The 11,000-nt window shown below is 45.2% G+C and overlaps 1 pseudogene; it reads left to right on the forward strand.

Moving 5' to 3' along the window:
• Positions 1 to 1,993: 1,993 nt before the first annotated feature.
• On the forward strand, positions 1,994 to 2,126 carry LOC143925801 (U2 spliceosomal RNA; annotated as a pseudogene).
• Positions 2,127 to 11,000: the final 8,874 nt, after the last annotated feature.

The following is an 11,000-nucleotide window of genomic DNA, read 5'->3' on the forward strand; positions in this document are numbered from 1 at the left end:
CAGCAAGGGGGAGGATTTGACAAAGTTTTTCTCTGTTTGTGAAGATTTAGCTCACTGAACAATAAAAGAGGATTGCTCAGAGCTGGATGAACTCTTTGTGGCTCAAATGATAGGAAAGCTTATACTCTACATTATGACGTCAAAAAAATAAATAAAAAAAATTTCAGGTTTACAAACACAACATATGACACATTTTTTGGTAAAATATAAAAGATGAGTTCACACCGAGTAAAGAGATACTAAACATACCAAGCCTTAAAATTTTGGCCCTGGGAAAATGGCAACAAACCTCACATTAGTGGCAAAATCCTGTAAGCAGGTTGATTATGGCAGTTAGGTGCTGCCCCGGACGGGAAGATAAGGGTTAATGTTTTCCCAGTTCTTTCCGTTTAGCTGTTTTCTCTTTGGGTTCAACTGATCCTGTGCTATAAGGGAGGAACAGTGATCAGGAGCAGAGAGCCCATAGAGGAGAGATTCGGAGAGTCGCACTCATAAGAAGTGAAGGAATGTCGCCTGCTGCTACTGCTATCATTTAAAAGGTAAACGGGACCTGGGGCTCATCCTTGAAGACTCCAGCCCTGGGAAATGCCACTTTTGGATGTCCTGATTCTGCATGGACTTTACCTTTGCAGGTATGCCGGGGCAGCGCATAGCCTGAGTTAGGATTAAGGATATACGAAGAAATACCGTTCTCGCATGTTGGACTTTGGTATGTTTTTGCCCCTTTCCAAGTAATGCTTTTGAAACCTTGTTCCTGCCTGGTCTGAAGTTACTAAAAGGGTGTAATGCAAATAACTGGCACCTTTCCACAGTTCAATTTGGGGTATGAAGACATTAACAAGAGTTATTGCAGTGTGAAGATGCAAGTGCTTACCTAGGGTAACAAAAGTTTACCAAGCAGCCCGTCGTTAAGCGTGTGCCTGAGATAGCCTCTTACAGGAATGAGTTGTTGGCAATCTCTCCATTAGCGGTCCATCTCCCATGACAATGGAAGCAGACTCGTGCCACAGAGGTCCCCACCCTGTATACAAGTACGGAAGAGTTACCGTATATACTCGAGTATAGGCCGACCCGAATATAAGCCGAGGCCCCCAATTTACCCCCAAAAAACTGGGAAACTTATTGACTCGTGTATAAGCCGAGGGTGAGACATGCCTGTCCATCCCTGTGTGTCCGTCCATCCCTGTGTGTGTGTCCGTCCATCCCTGTGTGTGTGTCCATCCATCCATCCCTGTGTGTGTCCATCTATCCATCCCTGTGTGTGTGTCCATCTATCCATCCCTGTGTGTGTGTCCATCCATCCATCCCTGTGTGTGTGTCCATCCATCCATCCCTGTGTGTGTGTCCATCCATCCCTGTGTGTGTGTCCATCCATCCCTGTGTGTGTGTCCGTGCAGCCTTGTGTGTCCAGCCTACCTGTGTCCCGAGCCTCCGTCCCGAGCCTCCGTCCCGTGCCTCCGTCGTCCCGTGCCTCCGTCGTCCCGTGCCTCCGTCGTCCCGTGCCTCCGTCGTCCCGTGCCTCCGTCCCGTGCCTCCGTCGTCCCGTGCCTCCATCCCGTCCCGAGCCTCCGTCCTTCAGCCATGCCAGGATCGCCGCTCTTCGTCGGCGCCTCGGCGGCCATTCCTCTGTTCAAAATCCGCGCCTCCGTCTGTGATAGGCGGAACACTCAATTTCCCAGCAGTCTGTGTTCCGCCTATCACGGACATCCTCTCATCCTCGTCCGTAGTATGAGGATGAGCGGATGTCCGTGATAGGCGGACCACTGACTGCTGGGAAATTGAGTGTTCCGCCTATCACAGATGGAGGCGCGGCTTTTGAATAGTAGAATGTCCGCCGTCTGTCTGCTCGACACGCTGATCGGGCAGGCAGACGGCGATGACTCGAGTATAAGCCGAGGGGGGCACTTTCAGCCTCAAAAAAGAGGCTGAAAATCTCGGCTTATACTCGAGTATATACGGTAAGTGCATGCATAGAAATCTGTACTGGGTGCACATCGCTTCTCGGCCTTTTGGCTAAGATCAAGTGTAGTATCTGTTCTTATCAGTTACCAGGAGGTGGTGCTTGCTTCCGTCCCTGTTCTACGGCGAGGTGGAGCAGGGGTGGCGGTTGCTATGCAAAACCTGCTGGTGTGAAGGTGACCCAGAGCGGTTTGTAGCAGAAAGGGAAGCCTTCTGATGAGGCTGGAGAACCACTGGATTGGGGATGCTTTAGCTCTAGTCAGTTTTTCAGGAGGGAATGTTTGTTCCCCTTTCTCCCACCGGGGGAACGGCCTGTACTTCCCGAATGTAATTAGGTAGGAGTGATGGGAGCGAGGGTGAGGCCTGATGGCAAAGGGCTCTCACTAAGCTCCTGGATCCCCATGCCTTTCTGGCTGGAGTGGGGGCTGCTGTGGTCTGGGCTGGGGGGTCGGGGATGCTTCTGTTGAAAAGCCTATGGTGATGTGCCCCTGAAGTGGCAGTTCAGGGATGCCTTATATTCACTGTGACTCATTCACTTTGATGTATGGCACCTAGGTCACGTCACTATAAAACATGCTTTTTCACACCTGCCTCTAGGGCCAGCCTTTTGGCTAGGACCAGAGGAATTTTTGATTCCCGGCCGGAGGGCCTGGTCATTGTATTACACAATGACCACCTTTTCACTCTCCTCTTCACTATCCCTTTCCCACTTTTTATTTATTTTATTTTTGTGGTTTGTCACGTTTTATGTTTGTCACTTGCACGTTTGACTAGTAGGGTGTCGGTCTTCGGACCAACCCTGAACGTCTTGTGGGAGGGTGGACATAGGCCTTCTGGCTTGGTTCGCCCTCTCTTTGGGTGGTCTCCCTTCGGGGGAGCCCCTACCCTAGTACCTGGGTGGGTCTGTTTCAGCAGACCTTCCGGAGAATAGTGGTCGTCCGGCTTCGGCTGGATGGGCCATGTATTTGGTACCCCAGTCCCCATCTGGAGCCTAACGCCCCAGGGGATCAGGGTAAGGTCCTTCCTTGTGGAGGACAGCAGACACCCGTTGCACGTTTTTGTGTGTCACTCTTGATGTGTGTCCACTTTTTTTTGGCACCGGGTGGAAGTTTTTGGGTGTGTTTTGCACGCCATAGGCTTTTTCAATCGAAAAATCTGTACTGGGTGCACAGCGGGACCCTACAGCGTTACTGGGATTGGTTATACGCTGGATGGGTGGATGTGGTGGATGTAGACAAGGCATAGGGTGTCCCTCCTGAATGCAAGCTACAGAGAAGGTGTACGTTCATCTCTAAAAGCAGAGGCCCACCTTAACGATTAGTATTCCCCCACGGTGGCCTCAGCCTTGTCCCAGGTCATTGATGAAAATGGCACAGAGCAAAGGTACCCCATGTGTGGAGGAGAGTAACCCTGAATCAGGTGTCTAGCGTAGCCCAGAAGAACCTACCCTGGGGTAGTCCTCTCATGCTACCCAGACTTGGCGCCCAATAAGTTAATGGAAAAAACATGGCGGAAAGGTCCATCATCGCCTGCCTATCCCCCACCTGTCTACAAACCTTTATAGGTCATCATCAATTTAGAGGTAACCGTGAATGATGACCCTGCAATGATTGCTCTCATTCGACGTGAGTGACAATATCTAATATGTGCAAATCGTGCCACTCAAATAAAATACACAAATTCAAAATAATATAAATATGTGCATACATACAATGCCGTGAAAAAAATATAGTCCAAAAAACAGCACGCATAAAAATATATAAAAAATATATAAAAAATGGAAAAAAGGTTTAATGATAGAACAATAATAAAATGTCCGCTACTCAAGGCTCCCAGAACTCTCACCTTTAAACGAAGTGAATAAGCAAATCAAACAAACTCCAGGATTCTCTTATTTCATTCATAAATAATAAATAATAGCCACCAGGAAATCCAAAGGAGGGATGTAATGATACAATTCCGCCACTAGAGGGCCAGTCCCAGCTTACAGAATAGGTGAAATGGATCTTCACTTCTATTTCACAGTGTATGGCTCAAAATAAGAGAGAGGAGGGGGAGAGAGAGAAACAGGAGACTTCCATAGTGTAGTAGTTTAAAAAACGGCAGGTAAATTTATTAAAAAGCAGTAAAGACTCTCACATTTTAATTGCAAAAACAAGCACAATCAGGAAGAGGGTATAATGACAACTTCCTCCCGTCTTACTCTACTTCCGGTTCGTCCTCTGGCCAATCCCTACGCGTTATGTCATGTGACTTCTTCATGGGGACAAGAATTGTATGTATGCACATATTTATATTATTTTGAATTTGTGTATTTTATTTGAGTGGCACGATTTGCGCAGGACCCACCCCTTTATATTCATTATTTGATAGTTTGTGTTCACTATTTTGTCCTGCTGCATTTTTTAGTTAGCATTTGCACTTTATATCACTCAGGCTTTTTTTCACAGCATCTGTGTTTCATTATATCTGATTTTGGATTTTGTTCCACTTTAGTCACTTATTACCACTTAGCGGCGCGAAGGCTGACCACTTTTATTTTAATATCTAATATGTGAAATATTTAGTTTTTTTTTTTATTATGTGATACTTTAATTTTTCAATTTTATTTTTCAATTTTATTGCTATCACAGTTGAATTTTGCACTGCCTGTCTTTTGCCTACGCCCTATCCAAGCTGCGTGGACACTGCTGACCCAGCAGTTAGGGTTTTTGTTTGCTTCAACCGGGTTTTTTATTCTCATACAAGGCTTTAGGAATGCAGAACTTGCTTAAAACGGGTCAGGAGGTCAATCGCAGATCCAACGCACCCATCAGTCAATTCTGAATGATCTCAGAGGCCTCGCAAATCGTTGTCACCAACGCAAACCCGCTCAACTGGCCACAAACACACACTATATTCCGAATGGAAAGTTGCCAACTCTTCAAAAACTTTTCCTGGGGCGACGTTTTGGCTACGGTATGTGTCCAGCAAGCCATTTTAGGTGGAGAATGTACTTTAATTAGGGAAGGGGCATTCATTTAGAACGAGGGTGGTTCCAGGTGTATTGTTAACCTATTGTACAATTTCATTTTAAATGACTGTATATACAGAAAGGGTTATTTATTACACAGTAGAAAAAAACACAACCAAAAATGGAATTGTTCATTAATAAAATGATTTATGTATTTCTTTAGCCAGCTACAAATTTCGTCTGTACAGTCTCTTTAAAGTTTGGCCACCCTGAAAACAAAAGACTCTCTGCAGTCTTGAATGACACAAAACACCCACAAGGCTGCAGGTAGCCATAGACCATGGGACCTTGTACCTGGACTAGATTGGTCTGAAAGCAATGTGTTGTCTTTGAAACAAAAAGGTCATTGTCTATTATCTATTATCATAATTTGAATGACAGGTCCACTTTAAAAAAAAATAAAAAAATGCTCAGTTCATTGGAGATCTTGGATGTCTAGGATAAGGTCACCGCTAAGAGCTGAAGTGAGGCTCTGGGATGTTTGTGTAGGTGAGTATGAGGCAGTTTTTATTGCAGAGGTGCGAATTAATCAATACATTGTGCTGCATTTAAAGGGATCAACAATCCAGCTCTGCTGTAACCGGAAGTCCCATCAGCAAAGCTGCTTATTCCCTACTAGTCCTACTAATTCTCTAGAGCAGTGGTCTCCAAACGGTGGCCTAAGGGACAGAAGTGGCCCTTTGCTTGCATTTATGTGGCCCTTGGGAAGACCACTTCCCCCACTGACACAAGGTACTATTCCTCCCACTGACACCAATGATGGGGCACTATTCCTCCCAGTGACACCTGTGATGGGGCACTATTCCTCCCACTGAAACCAATGATGGGGCACTATTCCTCCCACTGATACCAATGATGAGTCACTATTCCTCCCACTAATACAAAAGATGGAGCACTATTCCTCCCACTGATACCAATGATGGGGCACTATTCCTCCAGCTTACACCAATGATGCCGGGGGACTATTCCACTGCTGATACTAATAATGGGGTACTATTCCCCCCCACTGATATAAGTGATGGGGCACTATTCCTCCCACTGACACCAGTGATGGGACACTATTGCTCCCACTGATATCAATGATGGAGCACTATTCCTCCCACTGATACCAATGATGAGGCACTATTCTTCCCACTGACATCAATGATGGGGCACTATTCCTCCCACTGACACCAATGATGGGACACTATTCCTCCCAGTGACACCAACAATGGTGCACTATTTCTCCCCCTGATACCAAACATTGGGCTCTATTTCGTCTCCCACTGACCACCATGTCTGGGGCATTGTTTATTCCCTCTGACCCCGAGATATTTTCTACTTCCACTGGCCACAGTCTGGCCCCCCTAAAGTCCAAAGGACGATAAATTGGCCCTCGCGCATTATAAATAATGGAAGGATAATTGTCTCTTTTTTTTTTTATTGGACCCCATTACTGGTTTTAATCAGTGATCTGAAGGATAAACTCCACTTCTTGTTTCTGAGTTCCCTCTCTAATTTAGGTACAGAACTGACCACACTGACAGACCCGCCCCCATCCCTGGTATCAGCTGATTCAATCTGTGTGGCATTCAAATGGTGCCAGGCGTTCGACGGCCCTGACATCTGCAGCAACGACTATTCCACGCAAGTCTTATCTATAATTCAAATAAAGTCTCTTAACCACTAGAGATCCGCGCTATAGCCAAATGAGGGCTACAGCGCGGACCTCCTTTGCTGGGACTACGTCTATTGATGTCGTCCCGTGCACGAGCGGCCTGCGCGCCCCCTGAGGGGTGCACGCGGCGCGCTCTGTGATCGGCGAGTCTATGAGACTCACCTGATCACGGATCCGAGCAAGGGGTCGATCCCGACCCCTTACCACGTGATCAGCTGTCAGCCAATGACAGCTGATCATGTGATACAACGGAGCCAGTAATCGGCTGACAGCGCGAGGAGAAAAAAAAAGAGCCGATCACCGGCGGCCGTGATCGGGACATCAGTCCCGATCACGGCCAGCTTACCAGTGCCCACCTGCCCCCCTCAGGAATAAATAAGTGCCCCCCGTAAGTGCCACCCAGCAGTGCCCACAGTGCCACCCAGCAGTGCCCACAGTGCCACCCAGCAGTGCCCACAGTGCCACCCATCAGTGCCCACAGTGCCCCCCACAATCTGCCTCAACAACAGTGCTGCACCCCAGTGCCACATATCCGTGCCCATCAGTGTCATCTACCAGTGCCCATCAGTGCCGCCCATCAGTGCCCAGCAGTGCCACCTATCAGAGCCACCTATCAATGGTACCTATCAGTGCCCATCAGTCCCATCTATCAGTGGTACCTATCAGTGCCCCTTAGTGCCACCCATCCGTGCCATCTTATCTGTGCCCATCTTTGCCCATCAGTGCCGCCTTATCTGTGCCCATCAGTACTGCCTTATCTGTGCCTATCGGTGCCACCTTATCTGTACCTATTAGTGCCGCCTTAACTATGCCTATCAGTGGCCACCAGTGCAGCCTATCAGTGCCCACCAGTGCAGCCTATCAGTGCGCCTCATCAGCGCACTTCAATGAAGGAGAAAAATGACCTGTTTGCAAAATTTTATAACAAACTATTAAACATGATTTTTTTTTTTTTTTTGCATCTTATTTTGTTTGTTTAGCAAAAAATAAAACTCCCAGCTGTAATTAAATACCACCAAAAGAAAGCTCTATTTGTGGGAAAAAAATTATAAAAATTTAATTTGGGTACGGTGTTGTATGACCGCGCAATTGTCATTCAAAGTGCATCAGCGCTGAAAGCTGAAAATTGGTCTGGGCAGGAGGGGGGTTTAAGTGCCCAGTAAGCAAGTGGTTAAGGTTTTTTTTCTGCTATCTGAGACCCAGAGAGAGATTTGCTTTAATTAGGGGTCTATTTATAAAACAGTTGCACAAATGTCCAAAGCATTCATGCAACCTGAAGGAAATGCCACTGTAATTTTTCTAAGAGATTAATGCCTGTGTCGTCAGCTCCATCTAGTGTCCAAAATGCGGTATAGTTTTCTGAAAATACCTCAGTGAGAAAGCTATACACTGTTTTTGCCACTAGATGGAGCTAACGATACAGGATTTAATGGGAATGAGCGCCAATGCTTTTGACACTTGTGTGAGAAATGCTTTTATAAATAGACCCCTTAATGTCCTGGTGACAACAAACTGACCAAACAGGGAGTAAGGAAAATTCAGCAAAAAAAAAAAACAACAAGTGTTTTGTAGAATGCTATTCGATCAATTCATATAATTGATTATCATGCCCTTGATAAATGTATTCTCTGTCAGGCTGATACTTTCCCTTTAAAAGAAGCCTGTGTCTATGGGACATGTAGTTGCTGATCCTTTTACAAGTTCACGTTGCCTGACTTCCAGTGTGGTCCAATGGCTTCAACAGCTTTGGTGTTACTGAACCGTGCCCAGTATTTATCATAAATGAGAAGTTGAGGGGTTCTGATGTTGCTCTAACATCATATGCTGTATGCCTGTTCTGTTCGGAAATTCCCCTACTGGAGCAAGTGAGCCCCCCACCCCCAGACTTGGAGCACGCTCCCACATCATGGTGTGACCACATTACATTCTGGCATCCTCTTCCCGTGGCAGTGGTCGGTGGACCTCAGTGATGCAGTAATGACATGGGCACTATTCTTCGCATCTTTCTCCTGTAAGTCCAGGCTACTGAGACCACCAGGGGGTGTGTCCGTGACATCCTGGGCTCACAGGAAGTGGGTTGAATGACACTGAGTACTGCTTTGAAATTTTTTTTTTTTTCATAAGGTGGGAAAGTAAATACAAAAAAAAAAAGCTGCTCAAAAGTACTGAAGCTAAACAGAGTCAGGCAGCTAGCATTATCAGAAGGAGATCACCAATGGCAGCCTTCATATTTTTCAGTACTTGCATTAGCATTATATATCTTCAACAGTGCTATGAAAACGTATTCATATTCCTTGACATTTTCCACATTTTGTCATATTACAACCAAAAACGTAAATGTATTTTATTGAGATTTTATGTGATGGACCAACACAAAGCAGCACATAATTGTGAAGTGGAAGGAAAATGATAAATGGTTTTCAAAACTTTTTGCAAATAAATATCTGTAAAGCGTGGCGTTCATTTGTATTCAGCCCCCCTCTACTCTGATACCCCTAACTAAAATCTAGTGGAACCAATTGCCTTCAGAAGTCTCCTAATTAGTAACTAGAGTCCACCTGTGTGTAATTTTATCTCAGTATAAATAGAGCTGTTCTGTGAAGCCCTCAGAGGTTTGTTAGAGGACCTTAGTGAAAAAACAGCATCATGTACACACCAGGCCAGGTCAGGGATAACGTTGTGGAGAAGTTTAAGGCAGGGTTAGGTTATAAAAAAATATCCCAAACTTTGAACATATCACAGAGCACTCTTCAATCCATCATCTGAAAATGGAAAGAGTATGGCACAGTTGCCAACCTACCAAGACATGGCCATCCAACTAAACTGACAGGCCGGGCAAGGAGAGCATTTATCAGAGAAGCAGCCAAGAGACTGTAATGGAAATTTGTAAGTTTTGTATATAATTGTATTCTATTTTATATGTATTGAACAGTGCCCTCACTGTGCACATGGCACTAATAATGTTTTCAGTACATGTTTGCATTCTTTCGAGTCCTGATTAGAATTAGCCTGCCTATGTTACGCCCCTTATTACCATGAATGTACAATTGTAATATTAATGTAATACTTACGTAATCATGTGTATAAAAACCTTCACTTGCATCATAATAAAGCAGAACAGTTATTTGGAAAGATGCTGAGCGTATCTTTTGTGTCTGTTCCTTACTGCAGTAGTTATTATTAATTTGGAACCGCTAATCAATATGAGGATAGAAGTTGCCTATCTATAAAATGTCCAGCTCAAGGCCCATGGTAACTCTGGAGGAGCTGCAGGGATCCACAGCTCAGGTGCAACAATCTGTCCACAGGACAAATCTGGCCTTTATGGAAGAGGCAAGAAGAAAGCCATTGCTGAAAGAAAATCCAATTTCCAGTGTGTGAGAAGCCATGTGGGGAACACAGCAAACATGTGGAAGAAGGTGCTCTGGTCAGATGAGACCAAAATTGAACTTTTTGGCCTAAAAGCAAAACGCTAAGTGTGACAGAAAACAAACACTGCACATCACCCTGAACACACCATCCCCACTGTGAAACATGGTGGTGGCAGCATCATGTTGTGGGGATGCTTTTCTTCAGCAGGCACAGGGATGCTGGTTGATGGGAAGATGGATGGAGCCAAATACAGGGCAATCTTAGAAGAAAATCTATTAGAATCTGCAAAAGACTTGAGCCTTGAGCGTAGGTTCACCTTCCAGCAGGACAACAACCCTAAACGTACAGCCAGAGCTACAATGGAAAGGTTTAGATCAAAGCATATTCATGTGTTATAATGGACCAGTCAAAGTCCAGACCTAAATCCAATAGAGAATCTGTGACAGGACTTGAAAATTGCTGCACACAGACGCTCTCCATCCAATCGGACAGAGCTTGAGCTATTTTGCAAAGAAGAATGGGAAAAAATGTCCCTCTCTAGATGTGCAAAGCTGGTAGAGACCTCCCCAAAAAGACTTGCAGCTGTAATTGCAGTGAAAGGCGGTTCTACAAAGTATTGACTCCGGGGGGCGCCACACAAATGTACCCCCCACACTTTTCACATATTTATTTGTAAAAAATGTTGAAAACCATTTATCATTTTCCTTCCACTTCACAATTATGTGCCACTTTGTGTTGGTCAATCACATAAAATCCCAATAAAATATATATTTGAATAGATGTTTTTAAATAGAGTTTAGTGTCACATTAACTACTGCAGGACAAATGATAACCTGAAATAGATGTGATGTGTGTCTGATGCGTTCTGTTCTCTTCAGGTTCATAGTGTGAAAAGGGCAAAGACTGCCACCCAATGCTATAGACTATAAAATGGATAAGTTTGAAATGGTGAGATTTGCTGGCTGTCAGAGAACTGCAGCTCCTTGCCTCGGCGGAGCC

Source organism: Lithobates pipiens, unplaced genomic scaffold (genome assembly GCF_037356315.1).
Source record: "Lithobates pipiens isolate NorthernLeopardFrog02 unplaced genomic scaffold, aLitPip1_a1.2 Scaffold_22, whole genome shotgun sequence".
In the NCBI taxonomy this organism is placed as follows: Eukaryota; Metazoa; Chordata; class Amphibia; order Anura; family Ranidae; genus Lithobates; species Lithobates pipiens.